At 31.3% G+C, this 18288-nt stretch overlaps 1 non-coding gene across 1 annotated transcript; it reads left to right on the top strand.

Moving 5' to 3' along the window:
* The first annotated feature begins 421 nt into the window (after window positions 1-421).
* Window positions 422-558, top strand: LOC136379272 (small nucleolar RNA SNORA29). The gene has a single exon (XR_010746750.1). It is a non-coding gene; the product is annotated as a small nucleolar RNA SNORA29 (small nucleolar RNA).
* Window positions 559-18288: the final 17730 nt, after the last annotated feature.

Consider the following 18288-nt stretch of genomic DNA (forward strand, 5'->3'; position numbering starts at 1 on the left):
AACTGATGGTTGCCAGATGGAAAAGGGGTAGGGGGGCTGAGTGAAAAAGGTGAAAGGATTAAGAAGCATAAATTTGCAATTACAAAAGAGTACAGCATATGGAATGCAGTAAATAATATTGTAATAACTCTGTATGGTGGGATCATTTTGGAAGTTATATAAATGTCTAACCACTAAGCTGTACATCTGAAAATAATATAATATTTAATGTCAACTATAATGGAAAAATAATAAAAAAAAGAAACAGAATCCTGTCTTGTAATAAGAATATATATATTACCATTAAAAAGAAAGGAAGCTTGTCCTTTATGACAACAGATCTTGGACCTTAAAGACATTATGCTAAGTGAAATAAGTTCGACATAGAAAGACAAGAACTGTATATTCTCACATATATGCAGAATCTAAATCCACTAAATATTTTCCTCTTTGACTACTACATTTTTTCCTAATAATAGATTTCAATGATTATACTTAGGGGTAGATTAAAATTGCCACAATCTGAAGAAGGAAGATTTCTTTTTGACTTCCTCTTATATGAAATTAAAACCACTGAACTCATAAAATATAGACTAGAATGTTGCTTTCCCAGGTCCTGGGGGGAGGATGAGAAGATATTGTTCAAAGGGTACAAAGTCTCAGCTAATAAAATAAATAAGATCTGGGAATCTAAAGCACAGCATAGTGAATATAGTTAACATAAAGTATAATATACTACATTATATATAATTACTCTTGTTATGAAGAGATTAAACCTTAAATCTATTACCACATACAAAAATATCATAATTATCTGAGGTGGGAAGGAATTATCTAACCTTATTGCAATATATACATCTAATAATCATACTGAAAATGTTAAACTTTTATTTTTTATATGTCAATAATATTTTAATAAATCAGGAAAAAATGCAAACAAACAAACAAAAAAACAGGAAACCTATCACTAATTAGTCTTGGGTCTAGAGTCCTGTAGCCAAATTTCATTTTTTTCTAACTTTTACAGTTCTCTAATGCTTATTTTGTATATATATATTATATCCAGGGTTTTTAGCTGTACTTAGGAGAAGAAATAGGAAACATATCTCTATTCCATCTTTCTAGAAGCAGAATTTGACCCCTTGTTATAATCTACTTTCAATGGGACATTTTTTCCTAAATATGTTTCACAGTATCATTAAAAAATAGACCTGCTACCCAGATCTGTGGTGGCACAGTGAATAAAGCAATGCCCTGGAACACTGAGATTGCAGGTTGAAAAACCTGGGTTTGCTTGGTCAAGGCACATATAGGATTTGATGCTTCCTGCTTGAGTGTAATTTTAACATGTGTAAAGTAAGTCCTGGCCAGCTGGTTCAGTTGATAGCACATTGGCCTGTGATACGGATGTTCTGGGTTCAATCTCCAGCCAGAACTCATAAGGGAAGCAATCATCCATTGGATTAGTTTGAGCATTGGCCTTATGCACTGAAGATAGCTAAGTTGGTCCGAGTGTGTCAGTCTCAGGCACTAAAAATAGCTCAGTTGATTTGAGCGTTGGTCCCAGACAGGGTTGACAGATGGATCCTGATTGGGGTGCAGGTGAGAGGCAGTCTCACTATCTCCCTTCTTTTCCCTTAAAAATAAATAAAATAAAATGTGCGAAGATTTAAAAATATCATATTTTTAATTTAGTGATGTCTGTCCATCAGGTCTAAGCATTTCAATTCTGTCCTTTGATTTAATTAACCATTATCAGTTTTCTTTGGAGGTACAACATGTGGTAGATTGGAAAATGAAAAATTGGTGATTACAAAGATAAAGTTTTTAAATCACAAGACTGTGATTAGAGTTCAGATAATCTAATTCTGAACCAGGTGTTGATAATTTACTTAGGGTAGGCTAACAGAACAAACCTAAGAAACAATGAAAATTTTTTTAAATTAAAAATTAAAGAATAAAATGTTACTAATCCACATCAAAAATATAATTTTTAATAGCTGTAGAAAATAGTTAATAGTAATAAATGCTTTTGAAATTGAAAGATTAATCTACAACTTCAAAATCAGGTATTAATTGGAACTTCTATAATAAGAACCTCATTTTATAATAGTAACTTACTTCTACATAAATTTTTGGGAGGTGATTATTTTATAATAATTTGTTTTTTCTCATAATGAAGTCTTCCTATTTATAGTAGATAATTCTTATGTTGTTATCCTCAATAGCTTTCTTTGATAATTGTCTTTATTTAAACATACAATAGTAGATAATTGGTGGGAACTATATCACTCCATCTCCTGCCAACATAGTGCTACATTTCCTTTAACACAGTCCTCGATTCAAGGATATGTTCACAATTCAAGCTAGCTAATCAAAGTAACATCTTTGTGATTACAGTCATCTCACAGGATGAGACTGAAGATACCTAGGGCCAGGGTTCCAATCATTGAATAAATTGGTCAGAGGGAATGATGCTATCAGTTGTGAGATGTATTTGACCTGACAGCAAGAGAATAATACCATTTGTATCATTGTACCTATTCATCTAAAAGGTCAGTTCCATCTGCTTCCCAAATTGATCATTTCAATGTCTTAATTTATTTCAACTTTCTTTCACTTGAACACAGTAGTCCTGGTTGACTGCATGTCTCTCAAACACTTCTGTTAAGGTAGGAAAGATAAGGGTTCATTCTTTCTGAACTTATTTTTTGGTTAGTTTTAGTTTTAGTCAAGAATGTGTAGATTTTCATAGCTCCCTGTAGTTAAGACAGTGAAAAAGTTTTTTGTTTACTTTTGGTGTGTAGGGGGAAATCTCTTCTGTCCTTATAATGTCCTTCTCCCAGTCGACTTCAGTCTGGTAATTTTCTGCTCAAATAAATTAAGTATTAGAATCACTGAAACTTTATAACATCTTATAACTATTTCTCTACAATTGTAGAATTTATTATATATATGCTTCAAGTAACTTGTTACAATTTTAAGCAAATTTATTAGTATATAATTAACATATTAGTTCACATTAAATATTACTAATTGTACTAATAAACACTACTCATAAATATTACTAATGAGGATTATATATACTGCTCACAAAAATTAGGGGATATTTCAAAATGAATATGAAGCGATAAAAAAAGAAGTATTAAAAAAAGAAGCATTTATTTTTTTTATTAAACATAAACATCAGAAAAGCAACTGACCGTCAAAGAAAGTTGTTTAATTATGCAAATAAGATGCAAAACCAACTTTTATTTCATTAGTGAAAATGCCTTATACAAAAGGCTGAAAGTACTGGAGTATCTGCACGTTCCCTGATCGCCTAATTTTTGTGAGCAAGTATGACCAGCATTTTTATCATCTTAATCAAAACATCAACATCTCTCTTCCTATTTCAGCATACCTCTTTATAGGTATTACTGTGGTGGCCATGATCCATAAAATATAGACATTTAATTTGAAGAAAAACTGAAACTATATTGCATCATAGTAGTAAAATAAAATAAAATAAAATATAAAGACAATTTAAAATTAGGTCTCTATAAAATTTAGATTTTAAGAGCAGGCTTAAAACCTAAAATTCTCTGGCTGGGCAGCTTATTTGGTAAGAACATTATCCTGATACACTGAAGTTGTGTGTTCAATCCTCAGTCAGGGCACATACGAGAATCAACCAATAGATGCAAAAATATGTAGAACAGTAACTTATTTCTGATATCATTGTTAACTGGCTTGTGATGTATTTCGAGCAATAGAAATTATAACAAAAAATATTTGTTTTCCCTGTTTCAGGATAAAACAAGTTTGAAGCTTTTGCTTACATCTCAGATAAGATTTAAACTAATTGCAAGAGTCTTAAAGTAGAAAACAAAAACAAAACAAAACAAAAAAAAATACAAAAAACATTTACAGACCATAAATTTTACATGTCAACTATAGAGATAAAAAATCCGACAAGCAAAAAGGATATGTAAAAAGGTCATACAAGGATTCTGAATTCTGGCTTGGGAATTTCCTCTTCACTCTACTGTCATGTTTTGAGTAATGAAAATAGGATTGGATTGGGAATACGCTGGTATGAAGCTATAACAAGTAGAACACTTTGTATGGGGATCTAGCTCCTAATGACCTCATACTCACATGTGTTTGTGAAATTACTATCCATCAATGCTACACTGAACAGTGATAAGTTGCTTAGATGAAAATTTGTAATTACATTGGCATTTTCATAAATATAAATATATATTAAATGTAAACATAAATATATAAACTTATATTTAAATTAGTAATTATGTTAGCATTCTCATTTATTGTATTTTATTTTAATGGTGAATAGTGATTTTATTTTCATTATTTTGATATCCAAGTCAGCAATTCAATTTAAGTATCATTCAGTATGTGTATTTCATTGGACATTAGTACTTTCTAGATGACTTTATGTTTATATTTTATTTTAAAGTAATGACTATCTTAATTGATTTATATAATTATCATTATTTATACCATTAAAATCTGTAAAACAACACATGGAAGAAATTGAGTCAAAGACAAAGGTCAAATGATTGAAGATAGAAATAAATAACAGACATATTTTGAATGGTAAATGGAATTACTTAAATAATGTAATAAACTGAGGAATCCATTTTAAATGCCTCATAAAGATGAGCATTTATTTTTCATTTTATTTATAGTAATAATGTTAAAAAATTCAATTATAAATTAATTTTATGTTAAACAGGGGACATAAAAATATTATAAAAATAATTCAAAAAAATTCTTTCATCTCAGTTTGATACTTTCTCAACATTGAAATTTAAAATGAAGAAGGAAAAATTACAAGTAGAAGTCTCTGTATTTCTTAGGGACACAGACTATTTGGCAAATTCTTGTGAAATATGTTTTCTAACTGAAATCATTAGAAAGAATACACTATATATAAAGCGATAAGCAATTCAACAAGAAAGATGGATTGTATGCTAATGGACTGGGGCCAGTGGATGTTTAGAACAGGTTTTGCTGCCATTTCAAAAGTGTGTACTAGAAAGGAGCAATTGTGTACAGTGCCCATGTCACTGATGTGTAGTTGTTAGTTTCCAACCTGGGGAAGCATCAGAATCATTTGGATTTTCAATTTTCTTGACCTTAACTGCTGCTAGTACACATCTACCCACTCCTTTGAGCTACTAGACCAGTAGTGTGTGGAAGCCTCAACATTGTTTCTAAGAGCAAGTAACTAATGGGAAACATGCATAATGAATGCTCAAAATCAACCTAAAAAATCATACGTAAGTAGAGCTTATACTATACATAATTTTTTGAAAAGAGTGAATGCTTTTGATAAATTGTTGGACCATGCAGTGAGTGAACCAGTCTTAGTCTGACACCATTATACTAAATAGAAAACAGAGCAATAGAAAGAGCTGTGGTTCCTGATAACATATTTGAGCTGCTGAATCAAGAAATTTGAAATGTTGCGGGGACCCTCTCTAAAGTACATAATTTTCTAATCACTATGTAGTCCATCTGAAACTAATACTGAATAATATTGACTGTAAACTGTAATTTTAAATATATATATAATAAAAAATTAATTAGCAAAAATCTAAAACATAAAAATAAAATGTGATGTCCACCGTATCTCTGGGCTCTCAGTTGAGATAATATTTTTAAAACTAGTTGATTCAGGATTCTTTTACATACAGTAGAAAGTATATTTAAAGAATCACTACCATAATTATCTTTGTGTATTCTGATATTTCTGACTGAAACTTCCTTATGCTTGGACTGCCAAATTGAGATTGTCTATTTCTTTAAATTCTTCAGCAACTTTCTCTTTATATCTCCTACCTTTATTCCATGAACTCTTTAAGCAGAAGCTATTAAGCAGAAACATTTGTGGTTAATTCTCTAGTAAAGTCCTCCCTTTAGACCTTGTTCCAGTATATCCTGGTTTCTACTATGAGAACTCTGCCTTTCTTATTTTATGTAAAACATAATTGTGGGCATATCATTGTTAGTTAAGATCATGTTAATATAGAATTATAAAACCTCTAAAAGAACTCATAAAGGAAATACTGTACCTTTCTTTATTATCTGAAATTTTTATATTCATTTTAAAATTTTGTTATTGACTGATTTTAAAGAGAGAGAATGAGAGAGACAGAAAGAGAGAGAGAGAGAGAGAGAGAGAGAAAGGGAGGAACATCAACCTTTTACTGTGTGTGCCCTAACCTATGTCAAACCAGAAATACCTGGGCTCAGAATGATGCTCTAACCAGTTGTGTTTTCCATCTAGGTTTCAATTTTCACATTCTTGGAGCATAAATTGATCCTAAAGTTTATCAGTGTCTGGATGACTTTGTACTTCACTGGCATCCACAAGGAAGGAGACAGATGATGCAGGTGAAAAGTAGCACATATTCCTTACATGTTTATCCAGTAACTTGCCAATTCAATTTACCCAACATCTCTAACTCTCTATATGTACCAGATTCCTTGTTAGGCACTTACTCTAAAATGATTAACATTTAGTAAATAAATGATTAAATACATACATTTAAGAAAGTAAATGGTAAAGTTAAGCAAGTCCTGAAATTAGTTAAGAGTAGATAAAAAATAAAACCAATAGTCATAAACTACTTGCTTATGTCAAATGTCATATTGCATATACTACATAAAGCTTCTATCTGATAGTGTGAGACTAGGATGGATGGGTCAGAAAAATGACAGTATAGTGTAGATATTTGAGAATACAGAAATATTGGTCTGAACAGAATGAAATATGTGTTATGTTAGAAATTAGTTCACTATTTAGTTCAAGCAGTGTTTATTAAGGAAGAAAGGCCAGATAAATCTAATTAAATTGATACAATCATACTGCGGAAGGTATCGGTGTAAACTTTTATCTAACTCTGTATAATGTGGGAACTACTGCAAGATTTTGAGGAGGCTTGAGATTTAGAAACTGCATTGTGGAAGTCTTTGCAGAATGGCTTGGGGTAGGGGAGGAAAGGAGTTGGGTAATGCCTATAAGTCATTTATAGCAACAATCTAGGACATATTTCACAAGAACAAGAGTAAAGAGAACACAACTTTTTTAAATCCTGTTTTTTTTTTTCTGAAAATATACATAGGTTTCTGTCCTTTACATATTAGATGATGGTTGACTATTTCTTCTTGATTCTGAAGCGACAATGAAAATGAATAGCCTAGCAGCTGTCTTTTCTATATTGAATGCACATGTTCCGTGGTCGCTGGTAATTTTCCAAATATCATCATGTCAGGAAGAAATAAATTATATGTCAAAAGTGAGTCTCAGGTTGTGCTATAGAAATTATCACATGGTCTCCCCCCTCACTGTAATAAGACTTGTTTTCCCAAATGCATAATTTAAGACCAAGCTAGTACAATGGGAATTGATTGAACAAAGAGAGATTGCCTCCAGATCCATAATGCTGTGCTACACCTGGGAATGAACAGCATTTCAATGCACAGCTGTTTAAGCATCTGCCTCAGAGTCTCTAGAATTCACTGTCCCTTGTGCTTCTTGACTCTCTTTAAAAAGAAACTCAATATGAAATCAAAGATTTTCCTAACATTCCCAATTTAGATAAACTGAAAATTTATATTTCAATGTCAAAGATTTTTGGCCTGTTTTGTACCAGAACTTTTATTACAAGAACCGTTATACTATTTGGATCAATGATGTTAATAAAAATAATTGATGGGTTAGTAATACTTTAAAGATTTATTAATATTTTAATATTTGGTCCCTAATAACAGTTCACAGCAAGGAAATTTTGTTTTAGCTCCACAAAATTCTCTTTATGAATTCTAAATGACTAAATATTTTTATTTATTTTGCCTTCAAGCATCCAGATTGTCAGTACTTCTATTAAGGTTTGCCTCTCTTTCTTAACCTCTCTTAGTCCATCTGACTTGGTATTTAATTTTTTTTTATTTCCATATGATTTTCTTCAACTTCCCAAACTTCATGATTAAATAACCATTCCATTTTTAATATTTTATTTTAATTAATTTATTTATTTTCTTTTCTTTAACTTATTGTGGTGACATTGGTTAATAAATTACATAGGCTTCAGGGCACAGTTCAACAAAACATCATCTGCAAACTTTATTATGTGTTCCTCAAATTAAAAAAAAATATTTATTTAGAGAATTAAATTGAATGGGGTGACATTGATCAATAAGACTACATATGTTTGAAGTAAGTGTTACTATAGCATGTGAACAGATGATTGTGCTGTGTGCCCATCACCCAAGGTCACATGATTTTCCGTGAACATATATTTGTCCCTTTTTGTAAGCAAACAAACAACCTTGTTGTTTTGGGACAATGTTCTTAAATGTCTGAGCTAACTAACTTTCTAGGGGCTCATCAACCATTTTCTTTTTCTTTTTTTAAAGATTTTTTTTTAATTCTTTGCTTTAATTTTTTTTTTAAATTTTTTGAGAGGAGAGAATGAGAGAGAGAGAGAGAGAGAGAGAGAGAGAGAGAAAAGGGGGAGGGAGGAGCAGGAAGCATCAACTCCCATATGTGCCCCCACCAGGCAAGCCCAGGGTTTTGAACCGGCGACCTCAGCATTCCAGGTCGACGCTTTATCCACTGTGCCACTACAGGTCAGGCTCATCGACCATTTTCAATGAACTCAATTAATTCTTCAGAGAAAGTAAACCCAATTAATTAATTCAGCAACACTCTTAAACCTAAGAATAAAACTAGTTGAATCAATGCAGTTTTGATGTTTTGATAATGTAAGATACCAAAACAAATGATGGTGATATTTTGGATCCACACAGAAGCAAATATGTGACTATATACATATTCTAGATGATTGACAAGTTCTCAAGCTTGTCAATCTGAAAGAACACAAAAAGCAATATTGTGCATAAGTAACTGTAATGCTAATTTAGTGTTCTTAATTTATTTCATCATTGCTCTTTAAGAAAAAGATATAACCTAGTCAACCCCCTAATAAATTTTAGAGCCACAGTTAATTATGTATCTGATACATACTGTACAGATACATGTACTTTATACATAAATGAGTAAGATTATTTTAATCCCCAAAACCATTGCCCTCAGCATGGTGATATTTCTTCCAATCAGAATCTGTGCTCGAATGTAATCTTAGGATATGATATGTTGTAAAGTCATTATCTCCAAATCAGAGCTGACAAAGAGTCAGAGTGTTGTGTTAAATTGTGCATATTTGGATTGAGGGAAATGTAACAAGTATTCAAATAAAAAGGAATAATGGCACTATAAAAATTATCAGGGCATCTCAATGACCTTAGAAAGTACAGAGTCAATGAAAAAGTATAACAGAATTAATCCCAGTATAAATTTGACTGGATTATAAAATGGATGAGTAATTTTTTATCAAAATTTCTCTGTAGGGTTTTGTTTATTTTTTCTTTAATAAAGAAAACCATGAGGCATCTATAAACATGAAAACTGATGCATTATACTTTGGTCTTTATTGTGTAGGGCATAATTAGAGATAATATTCTGAACAAGAATAATTTTAGTGTGCTGAATAAGGATGAGAAAATATTGACTGAGATAGGCTGGAAGGCCAACTTAGCCAGAAACTACTAGTATTCATCTGTTATGTCTTGTATTCTTTTATTAACAAGGAATTGGTTGGGAAATACTTACACAGTCTGTCTTTGGTTTTATAATGACAATGTGTCCTTGTTAATAAAAAGTCATTGACTAGCAAGACATTCATTACTTTCTAGTATGAAAAATATTAAAAATATTAGTTCAGAGTTTGCTCAGATGTAGCCATGTTGGAAGTAAAGTATTTGTGTGTATAATTAAAAGGTATATTCTCCTATCAAGAAGAAAATAAAAGCCTGTAAGCCAGTCACATTTAATAAGAGGAAATCAACCAAATAAAATTATTGTGCATTCTTCTAACCATGAGAAAGAAAAGCAGTAAGCATTATATATGTATTAAATAAATACATTAATTAATCTCTAATTACTTTGATGAATGATAATCAAATGAAAGAGCCAACAGATTAGTCAAAATAATTTTGTGGTTTTTTAATTGCATGTAAAATTATTGGTATGCTTTATATGTTTTTTAAAAATTACCTAAAGCATATTATTTATTTCAATTTAATTCCCTTTATTTTTATTAAAATTTTAAATGAATTATCTTAAACAGTTAACCAATATGTTACTACAGAAATTTAAATATCTTCATATTTAAGTAAGATTAAATGTTATTAAATGATATATATTTAGCTTTAAGCTTTTTATTTAGAAAAATTAGTATCTAAACATAAAAAGATAAAAAAGACACTTAAGACTATTATATCTTTTAAGAAGATATAATTCATTTCAATCACTTTATAATCTAAAACATAACTTTTGATATACCATAACATTTTGATTTTATTAAGATTTACTTTAATACATAATGTCATAAAATAGCAATTAAAAGTTTAAACAATGAGTTAAATACTCAGGGTATTTGATGGCAGAAAAACATGTTTCTATATATTTATATGTGTGTATTTTATGCGTATATTAAATTATAGAAGATGTAATAAATATTATTTGCATCGAGAGAGAGAAATTAATTTATTATTAGTGAAAGTTTAATATTAGAATCCTTTATCAATCTTAGATCTCTATAAGAACTATAGCAATATTGATAAATTCAGGTGACAAGATTGAAATATATATATATGGATCAAAACCTAAAGAGGTAAAGATTTAAAGGCAAAAAAATAATTCATCTAGAAGGTAGAAAATTACTGTTCTAGAAATTTATACTGTTATCCATTGAAGAGTTTTAAGTTGTTATTTTTTTTAGGAATGGTGATATATTCACCATCGGACCTCTAAATATTTTTGGCAGTCTAATATAATCATTTATTCTGGATTATTCCCTCACTTTTTTCTTCTAAGACCTTTTCTCTATTTTTTTTTTTAAGCTGGAAACGGGGAGGCAGTCAGACAGACTCCCCCAAGCACCCGACTAGGATCCAACCGGCATGCCCACCAGGGGGTGATGCTCGGCCCATCTGGCATGTTGCTCTGTTGCAACCAAAGCCATTCTAGCGCCTGAGGCAGAGGCCAACTTTGCTCCAATGGAGCCTTGGCTGTGGGAGGAGAGAGAGAGACACAGAAAAAAGAGAGGGGGAGGGGTGGAGAAGCAGATGGGCACTTCTCCTGTGTGCCCTGGCCGGGAAACGAACCCTGCCTGCCAGGCTGATGCTCTACCACTGAGCCAAACGGCCAGGGCCTCTAACTTATTTCTTTTTACAAAGATATATCTGCTTATGATTTTTTTTTATCAAGAATACTATTAAATGACATTTCTGGTTGTGGTAGTAGGCAATGTCAATGACTTATCCTAGCAACAAAGAGATCTACTTTTATAAAGGTAAGGCTTTAGTTGTGAGGTTGGGTGTCTGACAGTCAGAGGGTAACAGAGAGCTAAGGAAGCCTAAATCCCCAGTTTACTTCAGGGAGGACGAGAAACCTGGCGGTTCTGAGAAAATTCTCATTGTAGAATCAGCAGCTCATAAGTGCTATGTGATACTGGATCTGTACTGGCTCTCTTTTAACTACATATATATTTCTTAAATCAGCAGTCAAACATACAAATTGTGATTTTGAATTAAGTCTCCTTATTATTAATGCCATTTAAATTATTACTTAAGTATGCAATTTGCTATGTAGAAACTTAGAACTGTAGTTTAGAATAGTGATAAAACATACAAAATATAATGAAAGTTATATAATTCAAGATAAAATAGGTAACCTGTGGGGTAACAAAATATTTTACAAAATTAAATATATTATATGGAAACTATCAATTTATTATGCAGCATATTTACATTTTTGTACCAGGATATGAAACTCAGAAATATGAAATGCATTCAAAATTATCTGATCTATAGCTTTAATATTTCTTTCCTGCTTGTCGTTTCAATTATACCCTGGTGTTTAGTACAATTGTACATAAAATGTGCACAGTAACTTTTAGACCATCTGTTATTGGTATCTGTTTTGTTTCTTTTTTTGAAATTGTAATAGCTGTCAAGAATTCTGAAATAGACTATTCTTCTGGCCTTCTGGTTAAGATCATTCATACATCTGCTCCCAGAAAAATTGAAGTGACTATGACATAGAATGAGCTCTGTGATGTTCTATGGCTAATTTATTTCTAACTGTTATGACTTGAGGTGTTTCTGAAATCTGAGTAACATAAGAATCCTGTAAAGATAGTCCTTGGGTTGCATGTGCAATATTAATAACACTCTTCTACACATGACTGACCAGAATAATTTGATTCTCTTTTTCCTTTTTTTAAATCATTGATACTTATGGTATTTTGTCTTTTACCACATCCTTCATCAATTATAAATACTAGCAAAATATGTGCCCTTTACTCTTTTAGAACTAGGTGCATTCTTTGAAATAAGTTTCTTCTTTTAACAACTTGTTAGGGATTCCAGGTGTTTCACTTTTATTTAACAAAAAGAGAATAGGCTTTAAAGGCCAAATAATAAGATTTAAATGCTACTTTGTTCCTTACTAAGGATCTATGTTAAATATATATATATATATATATACACACACACACACACAATATTATGATTATTCTGATAAATATATCTCATTACTTTTTGTTGACTATGGCAGATGTTTTTGCAAGCAACTTAATTGGGTATAGTGTTAAAGTCCTGGCTTTGGAAGTGAAAGTTTCAAATATTGAAATGTGAAAAAATCGTTTGACTTTGTCAAGGATCAAACTTTTATCACTGTATAAACATTGTTATACACTTGAAAATATTTGTAGTTTAATAGTGAAAGTATGGGTTAGCACTTAGATACACAGAGTATTGATTCTTCTTCATTCTTTAATTTTCACCTGTCAGACACGTGCTGTGAGCTAGAGAAATGGACTTTGATGATGATGTTTGAGTAAAACAAGATGTTAATATACACTCCTATTGTTTAGTAGTAAAGTGCTGTTTCACAGCACTGTTACATAGAATACGTATTAAATACAATATCTTCTCAATTTCAAAATATGCATGCTACTTTTGAAGCTGGAAACAATCATGTCATAGTTGAAGTTTTTTAAGGTTTTTTTTTTTTTACTAAACACATCTCACTTTCAACTTCTTTAATTTATTCAGCCATAATTTTTATAATCAAACCTTTCTCCAATGCCAACAATTTTTATATTTTCAAATATCATTTTGTTATTAATAGAAAATGAAACTCCTGTACCTGGAGTGGAAAAATTAAAAGTATCTCAAACTATCTTCTTATTTATACTAAATAATCATATTGCTAGTCTATGAAACAATCAAACATGAGCATTTGAAAACTTGACTTGCCATTAAGAGACACAAGAATTTGTGAAAACAATTTCTAAAATTTATGAGTGAACATAATATCTATAGTATCATCTTCTATACTATCATTAACTCTGGTTTATTATAGCAACACTGGAACTTAAGAAGGCGTTGTCATTTTCATGTACATCTCTGAGGAGAATCCATACCTCAAGTGTTTAATTGCATGTAACAATAGACTGAGGAAATATGATTTTGATTTTTTTTTTTTTTTTGTATTTTTCTGAAGCTGGAAACGGGAGAGACAGACAGACTCCCGCATGCGCCCGACCGGGATCCACCCGGCGGGGCGACGCTCTGCCCACCAGGGGCGATGCTCTGCCCCTCCGGAGCGTGGCTCTGTTGCGACCAGAGCCACTCCAGCGCCTGGGGCAGAGGCCAAGGAGCCATCCCCAGCGCCCGGGCCATCTTTGCTCCAATGGAGCCTCGCTGCGGGAGGAGAAGAGAGAGACAGAGAGGAAGGAGAAGGGGAGGGGTGGAGAAGCAGATGGGCACTTCTCCTGTGTGCCCTGGCTGGGAATCGAACCCGGGACTTCTGCACGCCAGGCTGACGCTCTACCACTGAGCCAACCGGCCAGGGCCATGATTTTGATTTTAAAAGCCAATGAAAATTTATCCAAACATTCAGTCAAGTGTTTGTAATAAGAGTGTTCAATACTAGCCTTTTAAAATATTATGACTTTATATTTATTTTGATTCAGCTATCTAAAGTTGGATACAAATGGAATATAAAGTTCTTATATTGGTTAACATGTAAAACTAACATAAGTATGTTATCAATGAATTGGGCATTATCAGTTTACACATTGAAATATAAGCAAATTGTTTAAAAACTCATAAGACATTTGGATAAATTTTAACACTGATTGGAAAGAGGTTGGATTGAGGTTCTACTTAGTGTAAGTGGTTGAAATAATGAATGAGTGAAGGTAAAAATGAACCATGAGTTAATCAATGTCAACTCTGTTATAGATTCTTATTGTTTATTGAAGTATTCTTTTTTGTATAATTGTTATTTTCAATAATAAAAACATTTAAATTATAAAATAACCACTTATATTTATCTCTGTAGCTACTTCTGTTAAAAGCCAAGAGATAATGTTTTCTTAGAGAATGAATCTAATATACAAACTTACAGAACCTATCTTGAGACTAGGGGAATTCATGTATATGTATAAAGCTCAAATAAGATTTAGCTAAGAATGGATAGCATATGGAGTAATGTGAGGATAATCAAAGCTAAGCATGGACACACCAGCAATGTTCATATAAATAAGACTAAACAGGGGAAACTAGAACAAAGAAAATAACAATTTAAAGAAGCTGGATGATAGCAACATAATTAAATATCAAAATGACCTGGAGATGTTTTCTCTGAACATATGCACTCTGATTTATTAATGTCACCCCATTAAAATTAATAAAAATGAAGAAGAAGAAAAAAGAAGCTGGATGAAAATAGACTATAAAATGTGAATAGTTATAAATCACATGCTAATAGTCTGTAGTAGAACACAGTAAAATATCATTCTAAACTCCCATTGAGACCATTTGGTTAAATGTCAAAATCAGGAAATCCTAACTGGTATGATCATTTCTCATTAAAGTATGTTGCACATGGCAGGGTGAGCATATAGTTTGCCCATATTTGGACAGGGAGAGACATAAAAATAAAACTTTCTGTTTCAGAGAAACAGAGCTTATATCAATTTTAGACAATCTCTAGTACAGAGATTCTCTTTCTTTCTTTTAAACTCCTGTGTGCATTAGTCCATGTATCCTTAGCATCCATGCCTTCCAAATATATCCTCCCCATTAAATATTTATGTTTTTATTATTTCTTTGTTCTGTGCATTTTATCAAACATTGACTTTGATTATCTTTGCTGAATTGCATTTTCTTAAAATGCTTATTTTTAGCCACATGGAATGGCTGGGTATTATTTATTTATCTTTGCTAATTTTTACATCTCCTTCCTATTTGCTATGTTCCTATACTTATATTATGTAACTGTGTCCTACAGAGAGTCAAGTGTACTCTGTAATACTTTCTTTAATGAATCACTGGCAAGTTCCATAGGTTGGATATTGACCTCTTCAAGGAACTAAAATATGTGGAAAAGTATTCCAACTTTTCCAGACAAACAGTGCTTTTATTTATTAATTCTTCAAAACATAATCAGCATAAAATAAAATATGAACTTTGTACTTTCTAATTTTTCTGACTAAATTATACAATATAAACATTTGCTGACACTGTTGAGAGTACTTTTTTATATAAACTTTTTTTGGGGAAATAAATCAGCAAAAATAGTCCTTTTTTAAAGACTCCTGTTTCAGACATTTTATATTAATTTATGTTTATATATAGTTTTAGCATACACTTACAAACTTTGAGTATTTTTCAACTATTTATACTTAAAGTATTAAAGTATCAAATTTATCTTAGATTATTTATGCTGATTTGTCTTTGTTAACTGAATGTGGTGAACTTTAATCTCTTTGAAAACTAACTGTTGTATTAGAGAAAATTAGTCAACACCTAAGCAAAACCATAGCGTTAGGTTTGTGTCCTGGGCCTCTTACCAAAAGCCTCAAATAGCCAAGTTGTACTTTAGGTGACTATGTACCAGGGCAGTTCCTGTAACTCTCCACCTGAGCATGCTGATTGACATTTTACCTCCCTGACCCTGGGACTTCCTGCCAGTTAGTCACTCTCCTTCACATATCTGAATGTTGTGTGATTTAGTCAGCACCACCCTCCCTGTCCTATTGTCTAAATGCCAAGGTAACAGAAGTTTTCCCCCTGAGGCAGGAAATGCTACCAAACCCTGTACTATATATGTAGTCTCACCGCTGACGCCAATGAGGTCTCAGCCTATCTGTACACAGATGCATAAACACTTTTCTTACAAAACTCATCAGGCCTTATGTATCCCTCTTTTGGCAAACTAACACATAGTAGAATTGATATTGAACTGAAAAACTTTGAAATGTAAGTGCATTTAATAAAATCTGTTTCTCTTTTTATTGACTTAAAATTTATGCTAGGCATAACAAACAATATGAAGCTAAACAAAAATCTCTTGGAAACAGGAAAAAATGAGCTCAGAACTTGACACAGAAACTTGTTCTTCCTTGTCTGCATACTCCAAATTTTCTATTTTGTGGAATTAAATTGAACAAGACTTTTAGAGACAGCTCATGATTAAATAGTTGGGCATTGGAAAAAATTAAAGTCTGTGTCTTTTTTTTCCCATTTATTATTGTGACTTGGTATTACTTTATTATCTCTTTTTAATTTCAATGTTTGTATCTATAATATACAAATAATTATAATAAATGAAAATTTATTAAAACAATATGAGTTCTAAAAGCTTGCTAGTAATTATCATCATCATTATGTATACTGATACTCTAAAAAATTTTAAGATCTTAGTTAAAATTTAATGTATAGCTATACTTTTATATGCAATATTCCTATAAGATACACTAAAAATAACTTTGTAACCTATGGAGCATTCATACACTCATGCACATTCACAAACACCATCCAAATTCTACTAGCTAAAATTTCAAAGAATTATATAATAAAGTTTTGGAAGCTATTCAACTCTATTTTGGTATTCTCACTTCTGAAGGTCTTCTCTGCTTCCCAGAGTGGAAAACTTTTGGAGAGGTGACAACACAGGAACATTTATTTTTTCCTTTGCACTTAGAATATAATTCTCTGAGAAGTATAAAAGCATAAAAAGAAAACTTGAGAAGAATTTGGATGTTTTCAATAACTCCTTGTGATAAAAATAATAAATATTTTATTAATCAACAAGGGAAGTACATTGACATTGAGGATGAAATTCAGAATATCTTTAAATTCTGAGGCTAATTTCCTATTAAGAACTTAAGATGAATAAAGCCTCAAAAACAATGACATTATTAAAAACACAACAATTCATGTGAAGCTTTTAATAACATTATTTTTATTACTTTTCATTTTGTTCCAACCTTTACCTTTCTTTTGTAAATATGGATTATTTTGGTGACTCATTCAATATTATTATTTGCCTTTAGTGGGAATTGAATGAAGAACAAATGGAAAAAATAAAAGTAGAAGAATATTTTTTGTGTGGATCTAAAACTAGGGATCTTGAATTTAGATAGATAAGAGCAAATATTTTTTAAATAGAAAGAGAAAAATATTATATGTAAAATAAAATGAAAATCTGCTTCTGCTTGTTAGATGAAGCATAAAGTTTCAAGGATAAGCAAAAAGTTACTTGGAAATTATAATCAGCCATTATAATTTATTTATCATTGTTCTTTTTGAAGGTTGTACAAGTGTGAACAATAAGTAAGCAGAGACAGTTAGCAAAAAGGTAATTATTTATGATTTGGGTTATTATTTTATATAAAAATTAATGAGTAGATAAAAGGTCTGATGAAGTTGTTTTTCTCTTTGGTAATAGGGAAAGTAGCAGGAGGTGAGAAAGTCAAATATGAATACATGCTGATGAGAGAGAGAAGGAAAGATAAACATAGAAACTTTCATGAAGGAAACACGTGCTATATGTTTACTTGATAGGACAGTCTAACAGATGGTGATAATGGTCAAACGTATTCAAATAACCTAAACACTGAAAAAAATATTTGTGTAATAAGCCAAAGAATCAGTGCTATACATATACATTTGTGAGTTTTATGTGTATAGTTCATAGTCACAAGTTATCTTTGTACAATAGGAGATAAATAGTATCCTGAGATAATTGCTTCTACAGATGAAAAGTATAGAAGAGCCCTTGAGGATGTCCTCATAGAAGTAGAAATGTGGTAGCCTCTAATGAGCTACTCAGTTATTGCACAAGCACATTTGGCTAGAAATGTTCACACACTAGAATTT

The sequence above is a fragment of the Saccopteryx leptura genome, chromosome 7, assembly GCF_036850995.1.
Source record: "Saccopteryx leptura isolate mSacLep1 chromosome 7, mSacLep1_pri_phased_curated, whole genome shotgun sequence".
In the NCBI taxonomy this organism is placed as follows: Eukaryota; Metazoa; Chordata; class Mammalia; order Chiroptera; family Emballonuridae; genus Saccopteryx; species Saccopteryx leptura.